Raw genomic sequence first — 12,743 nt, 5'->3', positions numbered from 1 at the left:
CCAATGCCTAAAGTCCCACGTAGTGAATTGCTGAGATTTGTCATCAACTATTTCCTGGCTAGTGTCTACAAATACAGAAAAAGCTGATTACGCTTTATTACGCTCCCCACTTTGTGGCGTTACAACAGATACACAACAGAGCAGCCAAAATTAAGTCACTGTAGAAAGAAAACAGATGAAAACCAGCAGAAATCCATAGTCAATTCTTATCATCCACAGCATCCTGGGATGAGATGAAGGTAGGAAGGACATCCTTGTAACAGACTGCCACACACAGTTCTACTCAAACCTAACCTAGGAAAATACAAACATTTTGTAAAAAAACCATATGCTTCAAGATTTATCAGAATTAAAGGGATAGACATAGATTAAATCTACGGAAGGCCCTAGGTTGATCACTGATGGGTGAAAAATCCACCTCACGCAATAACATTTTCTCTGGTAAACCCTTTGAAAACGGGTCTGTTTCAATCTTATCTCAGCTGTCTAAAAAACTAAACCTGTCCTCACCACTGCACATATAAATACAGAGCATGTAACTCCTCATGAGAGGAGTTTAACAGGAGTTTGGATCCAAATTTTATTGGGTATCAATAGGTTTGAACAAGCCCTTTGGAGACCTCTTCTACGGCTCTTCAAAGCACTTTACACACCTCCACCAAGCTGTTAGCTGCTGAATGCTTTTCAAGCTTTCACTGTTTTTAATAGGAGGCTCTGAACACTTTTGAAGAACTGGCCACAGCTCATCCTCTAGGCAGCATTGCAAAGCAGAGCAAGATATTCCTGTTTTAGGAATCTGAAATGCCTGTTTGCAGCTCAGGCAACTATTGCTCTTGGATATACCATCATATACAAGAGATAGTACCTATAGACTGAAAAAAAATTGCAGGTAGCATTTCTGAAGAAAACTGCAGATGCAACTAGACAGAATTATATTTAAACTGAGAAGATAAGACTAGAGCTTTTTAGCTCACCTTCTGACTCTAGTAGTATTATTTTTGTATCTGGCGATTACACACTTTGCTCTGATTAAATATATGGCTTTTACAAGCAGGCATGATTTTATGCTCTTAGTGTTTAGACAAGCTAACACATGCTAAAACTACAAACCAAATATCTACGCTAGGATTTTATCCATTATTAACAAAACCTCTCTTCCTAGGGAAGTTGCCTTGGATTTGAGGACCAAAATGCTGATTAATTACATTTCTGTTATTCAAAACCCTGTAAGCAGCAGCAAAACTGTTAAGAGTTGCCTTAATTCTGTACTACTGCTTCCTTGGGAAAGTGGATAACCTGCAGTTTGGACAAGCACTGTAACTATTTGTGGCTGAAGGTCTGTATGTTAGTTCAACAAAAATATACAGTACCTGGGGTTTCTTCTGTTGTCTTTCACTTTCAGAAGACAGAACAGACATGACACCAGTATCAGTCAGAGATATTAAGCAAAGGAACAAAACAAAACAGGAAAACCTTCCTTCCAATAGCTGAAGAGTGATAAATTTGCTGCAGATTAACTCAAGGTTGAAAATAAAGAATGACTATCCCTCCTCACAATAAAGTCAGTCAGGAAATCTTGACTTCTGGCTCCCCTATCCATTTGTAAAAGTCAACATGCATCTCATCTCAGAGTCCAGGGCCCACATGTGCCAGTGGTTGCTGCAACTGCCTTGAGGTGAACGAGCAGGGCAGAAGGAACCAGTCTTGCTCAGCACACCTGGACATTTCCTGGAGTGGTCTGTCCAGAAGCAGCAAATTCTTCCCAACTGCAGGATGCCAACTACTGTACTTTTTTCTTCCAACAGTCCAGAGCCTGAGCATTTAGCAAGCTTTAGTTCACAACAGAGTCATATTTGGCTATATGGCCTTTAGTCAAATATTTCAACAGGTTTGCAGCAATACCTATTATATTTATAAACACCACAAAACATATATAAATAAAGATTGAACTGGACAGATGAGAACATCTTGTTTTCATTGCACTTGCCACACAACCCAAGAACCACACCAAAAAGCTGCTGCATATAAATGGATTATTAAAACAGAGAAAATTTTAATTAAGTGCCTGTAGAGAAGTTTAATTTATTTTTATTAAATTACACAACCAAAGATGACATATTACAGTCTCCAAGATTTCTTTGGGAAATGACCTATCAGTAGTAATTTTATTGCATTTCTACTTCCTGCATTTCAAAATTTCCATGAATATATAATAAAAACTCTAGACACACCTTTTAGAGAATGGCAAAGTCTAACCACTGAATTTCCCATTTTAAACACTACAGAGCACTGAGAATAAAAGTTGCAGAGCTAGTATCAGGAAAAACAACTATACCTTGCTAATTCTAATCTAGCAAAACTATTGTTAAACTGTAAAAAAGCAAGCTGGAACAATTACAGAAGTTAACCTAGTTGCTGCAACACTTTCTTAAAAACAGAAGTGAGAAAACTAGAAGAGTTACAACTAAGTATGATACTTACCTTACTTCTCTGTATACTAGAAGATATGTACTCAGAGGTAACTACCTCAACAAACTGTTAGCAGATCCTTAAACAAAAGGCCAGTAGCAAAGCTATTGCTGTTTAACAGATGACCAGAGCTTCTTTCACTATCCTAAGAAGGTTCCACAAGGTTTCAAATCCTACATAATCCAGTGCCAGCAACAAACAAGAAACCCACACTCAAAAACCCATCAGAGAACAAACTGCTGCAGATTAACTACCTTAATTTTTACTGTGCCTAGTTGACTCAAACCTTCATGTAACTCTCAATTCCACTTTAAGAAAAATCTTCAGCTTTCCTCATGTTTCAAGAAGTTTTAGGATATTAAGAGTCATTTTACGTGAAACATCCTTGTCTCTTGGTATGTTTATACCTCAGAACAGGTTGTTGCTTTTTGGCATTGTTAATGAAATAAGATTTTATACTGCTGATTGCTTAGTGGAAACCACAATTATTTAAACACCTCTTATTTCAATATAAAAGTTTTGCTTTTTCAGAATAGTTGTTCCAGTTCTATCTAATGAACATAAATAAAACGTACCAGTTAACATCACTTTTTCCTCATGAAGACCACAAATAAAAACTGCCTTATGGATATTCTCTGTTTTGTCTGGGCACATCTATATTCAGGTATGATATTGATCATAGGCAGAGAGGCTCGTGCATAAATAAGTACAACTTCAAATTCTCAAATAAAAGCCTGAGCTGAGGCTGAACTTAGCTTACTTAAGAGCATTTCTTTAATACATATATATAATTGCATAAACTTAAGGCAGTTGCACCACACCTAGTACACACACAGGATATTAAGCAGAAATACCATCCCTAAGTAGCTGCTAACAATATTCAAGAGCTCCAAACGTTGGAGATAGCACCTATAGTGTCCTAGGTTGTGTGTGTAGTGTTTGCAGAACCCATCAGTGACAACGGCTCCACTGTACCAGCAGTACTGGTGTGCTGCGGCCTTCATAGTCTCCTAGGTTTAAGTCAGAAAGTGAAGCAAAGTGTTATTGTGAGGTTCTAATTTACCAATTGCTCCAAAATATTGGTCAGATTTCCAAACAGCCACAGCATGAAATTGCAAGTTCATCTCCACAGGTATTAGGGTTTTATGGCAACCACATAACTTCCTTTCTCCATTTAAGAAGGAACGCATACAAGTCACACCTCACGCAACAAAGTATTATCCTTTATTAGAAAGAAATGTCTTTCCTACCCCAATTTGATGGAAGGATAGTCTCTAAATCTAGGGAAGACAACACACTATTTGCTGCATAGACTGTGACCTTTTTTCTGAAAGTGCAACTGTCCATCTGCTTATGACTTAAAACACTGGAAAGCTATAAAAGTCAGCACAGATAAAACATTATTTTGCAGAATAGCAGAAGAGTCAGCTTTTCTTCATAACACTACATGAAGTCAATAACTTACTCTTCATTACTGGGCATTCTATTGCTTTCTAGGGAAGGGAAGAGCTACTCCCTTCTATCTTTTAACAGTCTATCATTTTAACACAACTTTCCAGTGTATTTCTTTGTTAATGGAGGAGCACGTGAGTACACCCAACACTGTTTCTCATCTACACTTAGGTTTTTATACCAAGTGTTCAAGTACAAAAATGTTTTTAAATAGTTTGTTAACAGTTCAGTCTGATAAAGAACTAACATGAGTACTTTTAAAGGAAATGGAGATTTAGGGGGAGGAAGGGGAGGAAGAGAGTTGTTTGTTTCAGTTGCAGGAAAGATCAAAATGAAGACTGAAGACGTTCAGGTTGAAAAGAGAACATAAAAGATGACCCCAAATTGGAATTTCCACTCCTTAAATCTGCAAATTTAAGTCCCCTTGTTAGTCTGCATCCTTCAGGCTTGAAGTTTTCAAAGTTATCCTAAACTTAAACTCTTAGAGGGGTTTTCATGGCTTATCTTTTTATCCTAAGAGAGGCTACTCTGTTTTCCTCAGTTACAGTCCCTTCTAACAACACTGCAGAGCTTTCCAATGCAATAATACTTAGACAGTTCATAAAAACAGAACTGAAGAAATAGAGACATATACACCAGAATGCAAGAATGTTATTACCCAGGCATTCCTCCACAAACACTTTAGAAAGATTGTGTTGAAAGCTCTTTTGTAGTCAGATAAAACAGACATACATGCAAGCCATTTTCCCCCGCAGTCTAGCAAACAGGATTTTAATCACCAGTGGAAAATAACTAGTAGTTAATAATGAACAATATTAGGAAAACTCCCTCCCCCCATTTCAGACATCTATACTAATAGAAACAAAGGATATCCTTTCTCTAAAAAACCTTTTCCTGTGGAGTCCCTTTTTCTTTAAGGCTATATGTCTAACAGTGTTTTGGCAGTGGATGGATGAGCTGAATGTGTCTCCTCAGTGAACTGAATGCCTCTTCTATCAAAAGATGTAATTATTCCTTTTAAAGCAGAGAACATATAAGCTTGCATCATTTTGCACATGTTTTTCCTCCACTGAGCAAGAGCAAATATAAAAGAGACTAATTCTTGGCATTAAAGGAGGAAGTGCTACAAATAAGTATTGACTTTTAAAGTTCAGAAGGACTGCTCTAACAGCCAGATTTTTTCCCCTCTGATTAGGAGAGAATTTCTCAGGAACCACAAAACCAAAGTGTACTTTAGACAATACGAAGCGGCCAATACCTGTTGTAGAAAGACTGAAAGACACAAGAGTGATCCTATTTTAAATAAGTCTGGGACACATTTCACCACTGCTATAAGATGATGCAACTTCATTAAATCAAGAAGTTACATGCACTTAAACTGGCAATGACCCCTTACCTTACAAAACAGTTTATTGTTCTCTCCACAGCAGGTAAAGACTCTCCTGGTGGAGTGAGTGATGCATTTTTACTGTTGAGTCAGTCTCACCTTACATAGACTGCCTTATATGTTTAGTCTTGGTTTTCATTTGAAAGAAGATATTTTCAGAGACCTTAAAAGCAAATTTGACTTTTTACTTCTTGGCAGAAGGTTGTTAGGTCTCTCCAGCAGCCACAACTACAAAGAAGTGGTAAATACAGAGTTTACCAAATTAGACCTAATTCCTTATTACTCAAGAGCCAGGACTTCCTCCATAGCAATTATAGGCAAGTTGCATCCCTTTGGGCAGCATAGGTGAAATAACAGGAAAAGGGATTCTTTTACTATTCTTGAATTTCAGAGTAGTCGTCACTTCCAAAGAGTTCACTTTGTTAAGGTCATTAATCTTCCCTCGTGCTCTCACCTGATTTCAACTCTGAATCTAACTCATGTCCAACACAGCTCAAACCCCTGTACCTTGGGAAAAAAGCAGCAACTTCTTATCCCTCCTCTCTGCAGAGCACTTTGAAGTTGTCACTTTCAAACACATCCACAATATGTATTTGCAAAAATCAGTCTTGAAAGATGGGAAAAGGTACACAGTGCAAGGGAAAGACATTTACTTCTACTTAAGTCATCCCCTGGACTAGCATCTGAAGATACTAAAATAGAAAAGTGCTAGAAATAGACACTTCAAATAGCTGCCTCCTTTCTTCCATGCAGGTGGGAGATCTTCCAGAGACCCACACAGACTGATGAGACTGAATCTTTTTAATTGTCGAGCATTACATTATCTCAAACTAGTGGACTGAAGGGATGCATGCGATGACGTAGTCTGACATACTGGCGCTTCACAGTGCCAAACTGTCTTTAGGAAGGGGAGTTAGCATCCACAAGAAACTGACCTTTCAGACAGGCACTTTCATATACAAACTTTACTAGCATAAGGAAAAATGGTTAGAAACAAACAAATAGAAACTGTTGCTGCTCTGGACCACCTATACAGCCGTTTTCCTTACAATGTACTTAACATCATACTCTTTGGATTACATCTAATTTGCTTCTTCCTACCTGTCTACCAAAAGAGAGAGGGGCTGACATAATCCCAAGGATTTCACCCAAACAATTCTCAACTATCATGATAAAGTATAAGCACAACACAAGGGCCTTCATGTAGTTTATGTCAGAGGTAAACTGCACTCACTTTATTAAACTGAAAAATGCAAGCGTACCCATTGCACATAAACAAACTCAGACTTTGATACTTTGTTACAGAAAATCTTTAGCACATAGAAAATCACTATCCAGTCAATTATTCACTTATAGTTGGATGGGTTTCTGCTCAAATCTTTAAGTCACACTGATCTACATAGATTTTCCTGCATATCCTAACCACATTTCCTCTTGTACTTTCTTTTGAAATTCTCTAGGCAGTCTGATAACCAATTCCATCTTCTGCAATGAACTCAAAGACATTATATTTCAAAACAAGTGTCACTTATATGTTTGATTTGTAACTCATTTTTTTTCCCAGCATGTATGTTGTTTTACTTTGAAACTGAAAGTCTGTTCTTGTCATACCACTTAACTTGCTGCCCCCTAAAAAAAAAAAAAAATGAGGAAGAATCAAAAGAGCTAGTTTTATGACAAGCTATAAACTATGCTCTGACCAAAGTCATATGATTCTAACAGTAGAAGTTTTAATATTTTTCTCCCACTGAAATATACCCAGGTTGGCATAAACAAGTTTTCATCAGCAACAAAACAAGATTATTTGGGAATTTCACTGAAAAAAGATGATTTTTAAAAGCAAATTATTTTGAGAGTAGCTTTCTGTTTGGAGGTACACAAAAACCTAGCTAAGCTTGAGCTGGAAAAGTGTGATTGGTTTTTTTAATCCTAAAATACAACACATATTGAGAATCTTACACAGCTTGGTCATATCCTTTTCCTTACTTTTGTATTCAGTTGCAAATCTCTTGTGGTATGAGTCACATCTCTCTAAAAGCATGCATACAGTAGTCAGCAGAATCCCCTGATCGTATTAATGCACCAGAAAGAAAAACTTTTTTGCTACTAAAGTCACCTTAAAAAAGAGGGTCAAGGGTCATCAGAAATGACCCAAAGCCCATTAAGAGTAAATAGCAGTTTGAAATTAATGTAGTTATGAGATGTGGAAAGAGTATCTGATTGGAATGCTGATGTTCTAAATCAAGAGTCTCAAAAATAAGAGGGCTGAGCTGGCAAATGGCAGCCCTGCTGTAACTGAAATGTACTGTCTTGCTATATTTAAAGACAATACCTCAACAGTTAAGTATTAGAACATTTTAAGTGAGATAAATAAGCATAAGACACAGGCAAATATCCTTGGTTATTTAATCATCCTGAAAGCAGTGTGGAAGTGTGAGGGTGAGTTCAAAGGTCAAACTCTTCTTTCAGCTTCTTGCAAAGAAAAGAAAGCTTAGCCCATTTTACCTTAGGGAAGGGGGGGACTGTTCTTTCCATATGCCAGCGGTAGTTACAGCATTTCATAACACAGGAAAGAGGGAGTGTATTTACATATAGAGAGTATGGAATCTTTTACTAGGACAATGCATTCCAAATCAAGATTCAGGTTAGAGTTGGGACAACAAAAAGTCCCAAAGAACAAAGGGAAGTTAAAATTTACTTAACATTTCCCCAGAGCTTCTTAATTACAAACTCTCAGATTTTTGTAACTAAAAGTTTATTGTAATCACTGTTTTGAAAGTCTAAGTGAAACCCACAGTTCCTTTTTAAAGTTATTTCCCCATGATCACAGTAATAACTTAGCACTTTGTTCATATAAAATATGATATTAATCTATCAACATAGTTCTAAATGAAAATATAGTAGTAAGGAGAAGATAGATTCTGAAGATTAGCAATAAGTGCTCAAAAAGGAATTTTTTTGAGTGTGATCTAATGAAAGGAGAAACCAAAATGAAGTAACCTTTTGTGTAAGACAGTCTGAAAAAGGTGCTAAAGTTTATTATCTTCCTCCTTCTAGCCCCTACCCTAAATCTTGCTCTCCCCACCCCTACCAAAACAAAGCAAAACCAAAACACATTATTCACTTAAAATGAAGGGAAAAAAGAAAAAATAATCCTCTAATCCAAAGCCTGGAAGCCATTCTCTAAAGACTACTTAATATGAAACTTTGTTTACAAGATACAAATATAGCCTTCTTACCACATTCAAAACCAGAAAACATCCACTTATTTAAAGAAATGCCTTTTCTATTTTGATCAACAAGGACGTAGGTATTCATTTTAAATTTAAATTCGGCCCCAATAGTGCCATATGAATGTTTTAAATTCATATATGATATGCACTGTTTAAGAATGTTTAAACAAAGGAAGTAGGAAAAGCCTCAAAATACACAGCAAAACTTAATGGCCTTAATTTTAAAATACATACTGATTGCAGCATGGCAAAATTATTCTCTTATGCTTACAGCCAGTCTTCAGAAAGAATAAGTGCAGTCAGTGTAGTAATTTGTCCCACTGGAAATTCTGTATAAAACATCTACCTAAAATAAACAAGGCTTCGCAGCAAGAATCGTCAGTTGCCATTAAGGACACACCTTAAAGTTCTTACCACACAGTAACTAAACAAGTACAAACTAGTGGTGACTGTTTGCTACTTTTGTCTTAAAAGTTAATGAGATCAATTCACTCCTCAGTATCAGATCTTAAGATAATTTTCTTAAAAATGCAAGAGACAAACAACCCCAAAACACGAATATCCAGGATTTGAGTGTCTGATGCTTTATCAGAATGCCTAAGGTTCTTGTAAACAGGAATATAAATATTAACGTTTAAACCTGACACCACGTAATACTAAAAGGTAAAATGCTTAACTGCTCAGAATACTAGTGCTCTGTACTGGAAGGCAGCTGTTGTTCCCCTGCCTTTTCTTTTGTTGTGCTTAATCTCATGTCAAGTCATTCAACCAACTCCAAAGCGATGAAGACATAATTGAACAACCTTAACTAAAAACTGATCTACTGTTCTTAAATAGCTATATATACTGCTTCACGATTCAAAAAGGCTAACATATGAAAAAGAATCTATAGAATTGAAATCAGCAACTCTGGTGCATGCAGAAGAGTTGCTTGGCCGTAGGCCAAGCCAATCAATAATCACTGTAATAACCATGTTTCTGAAGTTATTTGTTTTTCATATTCATCATCCTAAAAACTCAAAAGACAAAACTTGAAAACTCATACTGATTTCAAGAACGAGCTGTGAGATACAAAATCCAAATATTTTGCACAGAATTACAATACTGCTCATTAAAAAAATATGTTACAGAAAGATTAGTGATCACAAAGCACATTCCTGCTACAGATCTTAAAATATTGACTTAGTTACAGAACTAGTAAAGGGGAAGAAAAAAAATACCTCCTCCACCCTTTCCCTCTTCCCTCCCCCTCTGGCAAAGAATGCAGTTTATCCTACTTATTTGAAACTGTCCTTTTATATTATCCAAGGAAACTCTTAAACCTTAGTGTGGACATCACAAATTAAAGTATTAGTCGTATTCCCAAACCTACAGTTAATAAGAGCTCCTAAGAGCAATAAAACATGGCGTTAAAGCATTTGCAAGCTATTGTCATAGCACTGTGCTCTGATACCTTTGCAGACACAAAACCAGCCCCCACCAACCAACAAGCATGTAAGCATTGGTCAGCAAGTCAATGCCTGCTATTCAACTTGTAGTTAGGCGTTTTATTTCTGTGTCTTCCAGATCATATCACTCCTGCATTTCAGGGCCTAATAAAATGTGAAGAATGATATGCTCCCTCTCTCTCCTTGCATCTGAAACTGCGTTATTTCCCTCTCTTCTTTTTCACACATTCTTACAAAAACTTCCCTTTTCACATACTTCTATAAGAAAATATTTCACTGCATCTACTTCAGTTCCTATTTCTATTTTCGATTTTCACTAGATCCTTCTGCTACTGCCTCCCCCTCAAACCCACTGGTAGAAACTGATGTAGTTTTAAAGCTCTCAAGGTCATTTCAGAAATGAAAAAAAAAATGTTGCCTTAAAAAACCTTTAAACACACAAAACCCCTAAACTAAACCCTTTTGAAATTCAAACGCCTTTCAGCAGCAGATCAATAACCCAACATAAAGATTTTTGTTCACCACCACTTCAAAACTATTACACTTCAATTCAAATACTTACTGGGAGTCACACAGCACATTTTATGGGATGGCTCATTAGAGTACATACAGACCTTACTTTGGCTGCAGGTTTTCTGTGTGGGAAACAAACAAAAAGAACCCCCACATCCAGAAACAGAAGGTCCAGTGGGTATCAGGGAACAGGAATGAAATCCAATCTCTAGATATTCTAGAATTTTATTGTCCTCGCTTGGCAACGTCTTTTGTTGCTTGAGAAGTCAGTTGAGGCTTATTTATTTATTTTCTAAACTTCCTATTCCCCTTAACAAAAAAAAAAAAAAAAAAGGAGAAACACGATGCCAAAGAAATTATCAGGAAGGGTTTAGTCCTTAGAAGACAAAGGTAAACGAAACAAAAACTGGCAAAACGGATCAATAAACTTTTCATTAACACCACCCCCCCTCCGCCCCATGAGCCACTTACTACAAATCCTTCTTCCAGGAACATCTTTGACTCACAAAGAAATAGTCTCTTCCCGCTCCACCCCCCCACCCGGCAGAAAAGCACCCCCAAAACCCAGGCGCGACGCCTCGAGTATTTAAAAGCAAATACCCAGGTATACAATGGGAGTTTGAGACACCTACTTGCGCGGGGGGAAGCCGGGGAGGGGGAGGCGATCCCGGGCAGGAGAAGGAAATCGGGGACAGCGAGAAGTTTGCGGGTGGGAGGGAGCGAGGGAGGGAAGGGCTCCGGCTCCTCTCCCTCCGCTGCCTCTCGCTCCCCTGCCCGCCCGCGGGCGCTGCGGGCCGGCCGGCCCCGGGGGGGGGGGGGGGGGGGCGGGAGGGGCTCGGTACCTGCTGCTGCTCCGCCGCGCGGGGGGGGGGGGGGGGGGGGGGGGGGGGGGGCGCTGGCGTCACACACCTGGCCCCCTCCCCGGATCTTCCTCCTCCCCCCCCGGGAGCCGCGTCCCCCCACACACCTGCCCTTCCTCCTCCTCTCCCCGAGGGGCGGTCAGTGCGCCTCGCCAGCCCCCCAGGCGCCGGGACAGCACGGGGATGGGCGGCCCTGCTCTGCGGAGGTGGGGGGGGGGGGGGGGGGGAGTGCTTAACCCCCCCCCTCCTCACAAGGGGGCTGTGTCCCCCCAGATCCCCTTGAAACGTCCCGGAAGGCAGCTGCCCCCCACCCCCCCGCGGTCAGACACACAACCAGCCCCTCACAGCAGAGACCGCCCCGAGGGGAAGGGGCTGCGCCTCCCTCAGGTGCCCCCTGTAAGAAGGAGGAGGAGGAGGAGGAGGAGGAGGAGGGAAGTTGACCCCCAGCCCTCCCTCACCTGTGCCTGGGCCGCCTCCCCGGCCGGCATCCTGAGGCGGGGGCAGAGGGAGGAGGGGAGCGGGGGCGGCCGCCCGCGGTGCCGCCGGAGCCCGGACTCGGCGGCGCTGGCGCTCGGGGCACTGTGTTTGTAAACCGCTCCCGCGGCAGCTGTTGCTCGGGCAGCCCGAGCGTTGGGCCACACCTCCCAACAGGCCACGCCCCGGCAACGCAGGCCACGCCCTACAGAGGCGCAGGCCACGCCCCCCCCAGCGGCACAAGCCCCGCCCCCCTCGCGCGGGGCGGGCGGCGCGTGAGGCGGCGGGGCCGCAGGGGCGGCCGGGCCCGGCCCGGGCGTTAAATAACGAACGTGTGTGCGCGCGGGGCGGCCTCTGCTGCCGCCGCCGCCACCGGGTCTGCGAAGCGCCTCGGAGCGGCGAGGCCGGGGCGCTGCCGGGCGGTGGCGAGAGCGCGGCGGCGAGCGTTCCCTTTGTGTCGCCGCGGCGTGACGGGGGAGCGCGGGAGTGGGCGGCGGTGTGCAGCCCGGTAACGGCGGGTCGGGGCCCGGGGCCCGGCCGCCTTTGTGATTCAGGGAGATGGGGCGATGGTTATCTCCGTGAATAACAAAACGCAGCGGAGGAAGGTTATCGAAAGCCTTGTATCACCCCTGCGCACACCCGGCAGGGGCCATTACGGGCCGGATCGGTCTGGGCTGCTCCTATGGCCTCGTCTTTGCAAATGTAAATAAAACCAATGCGCCTCCTAAGTATTGTCCATCGGTTTCCTTTGGTGGATCGTTGAGGGGTGAAATGCCCGAACCGTCGCTGTCCGCCTGCGGGGAGCCCCGGTGACCTCTGGCCTCTGCCGAGCAGTTGGGCTCGGGAGGTGCTGCCGCACCAGGAGGGGGATCAGCATGGAAACACGGCAATTTGCTATAGAAGTTCC

At 41.5% G+C, this 12,743-nt stretch overlaps 1 protein-coding gene across 3 annotated transcripts in view; it reads right to left on the bottom strand.

Moving 5' to 3' along the window:
• Nucleotides 1–11,955, bottom strand: part of ZNF217 (zinc finger protein 217) — a 28,624-nt gene extending 16,669 nt beyond the window's left edge. Inside the window, exons 1-2 of one of the 3 annotated variants that reach the window (XM_074843059.1) lie at nucleotides 11,135–11,203; nucleotides 10,604–10,811 (exon numbers count right to left, since the gene is read on the bottom strand). The gene's annotated coding sequence lies outside the window, so the exon portion shown is untranslated. Of the gene's footprint in view, nucleotides 1–10,603; nucleotides 11,062–11,134; nucleotides 11,204–11,820 lie in introns of those variants that run through there. The other 2 variants (XM_074843058.1, XM_074843056.1) reach the window with 2 other exon arrangements.
• Between the last annotated feature and the right edge of the window lie 788 nt (nucleotides 11,956–12,743).

This window comes from Strix aluco, chromosome 17 (assembly GCF_031877795.1).
Source record: "Strix aluco isolate bStrAlu1 chromosome 17, bStrAlu1.hap1, whole genome shotgun sequence".
NCBI classification, from domain to species: domain Eukaryota; kingdom Metazoa; phylum Chordata; class Aves; order Strigiformes; family Strigidae; genus Strix; species Strix aluco.
Note: the sequence above shows the minus strand (reverse complement) of the source record. Positions and strands in the feature narration are given on the sequence as shown.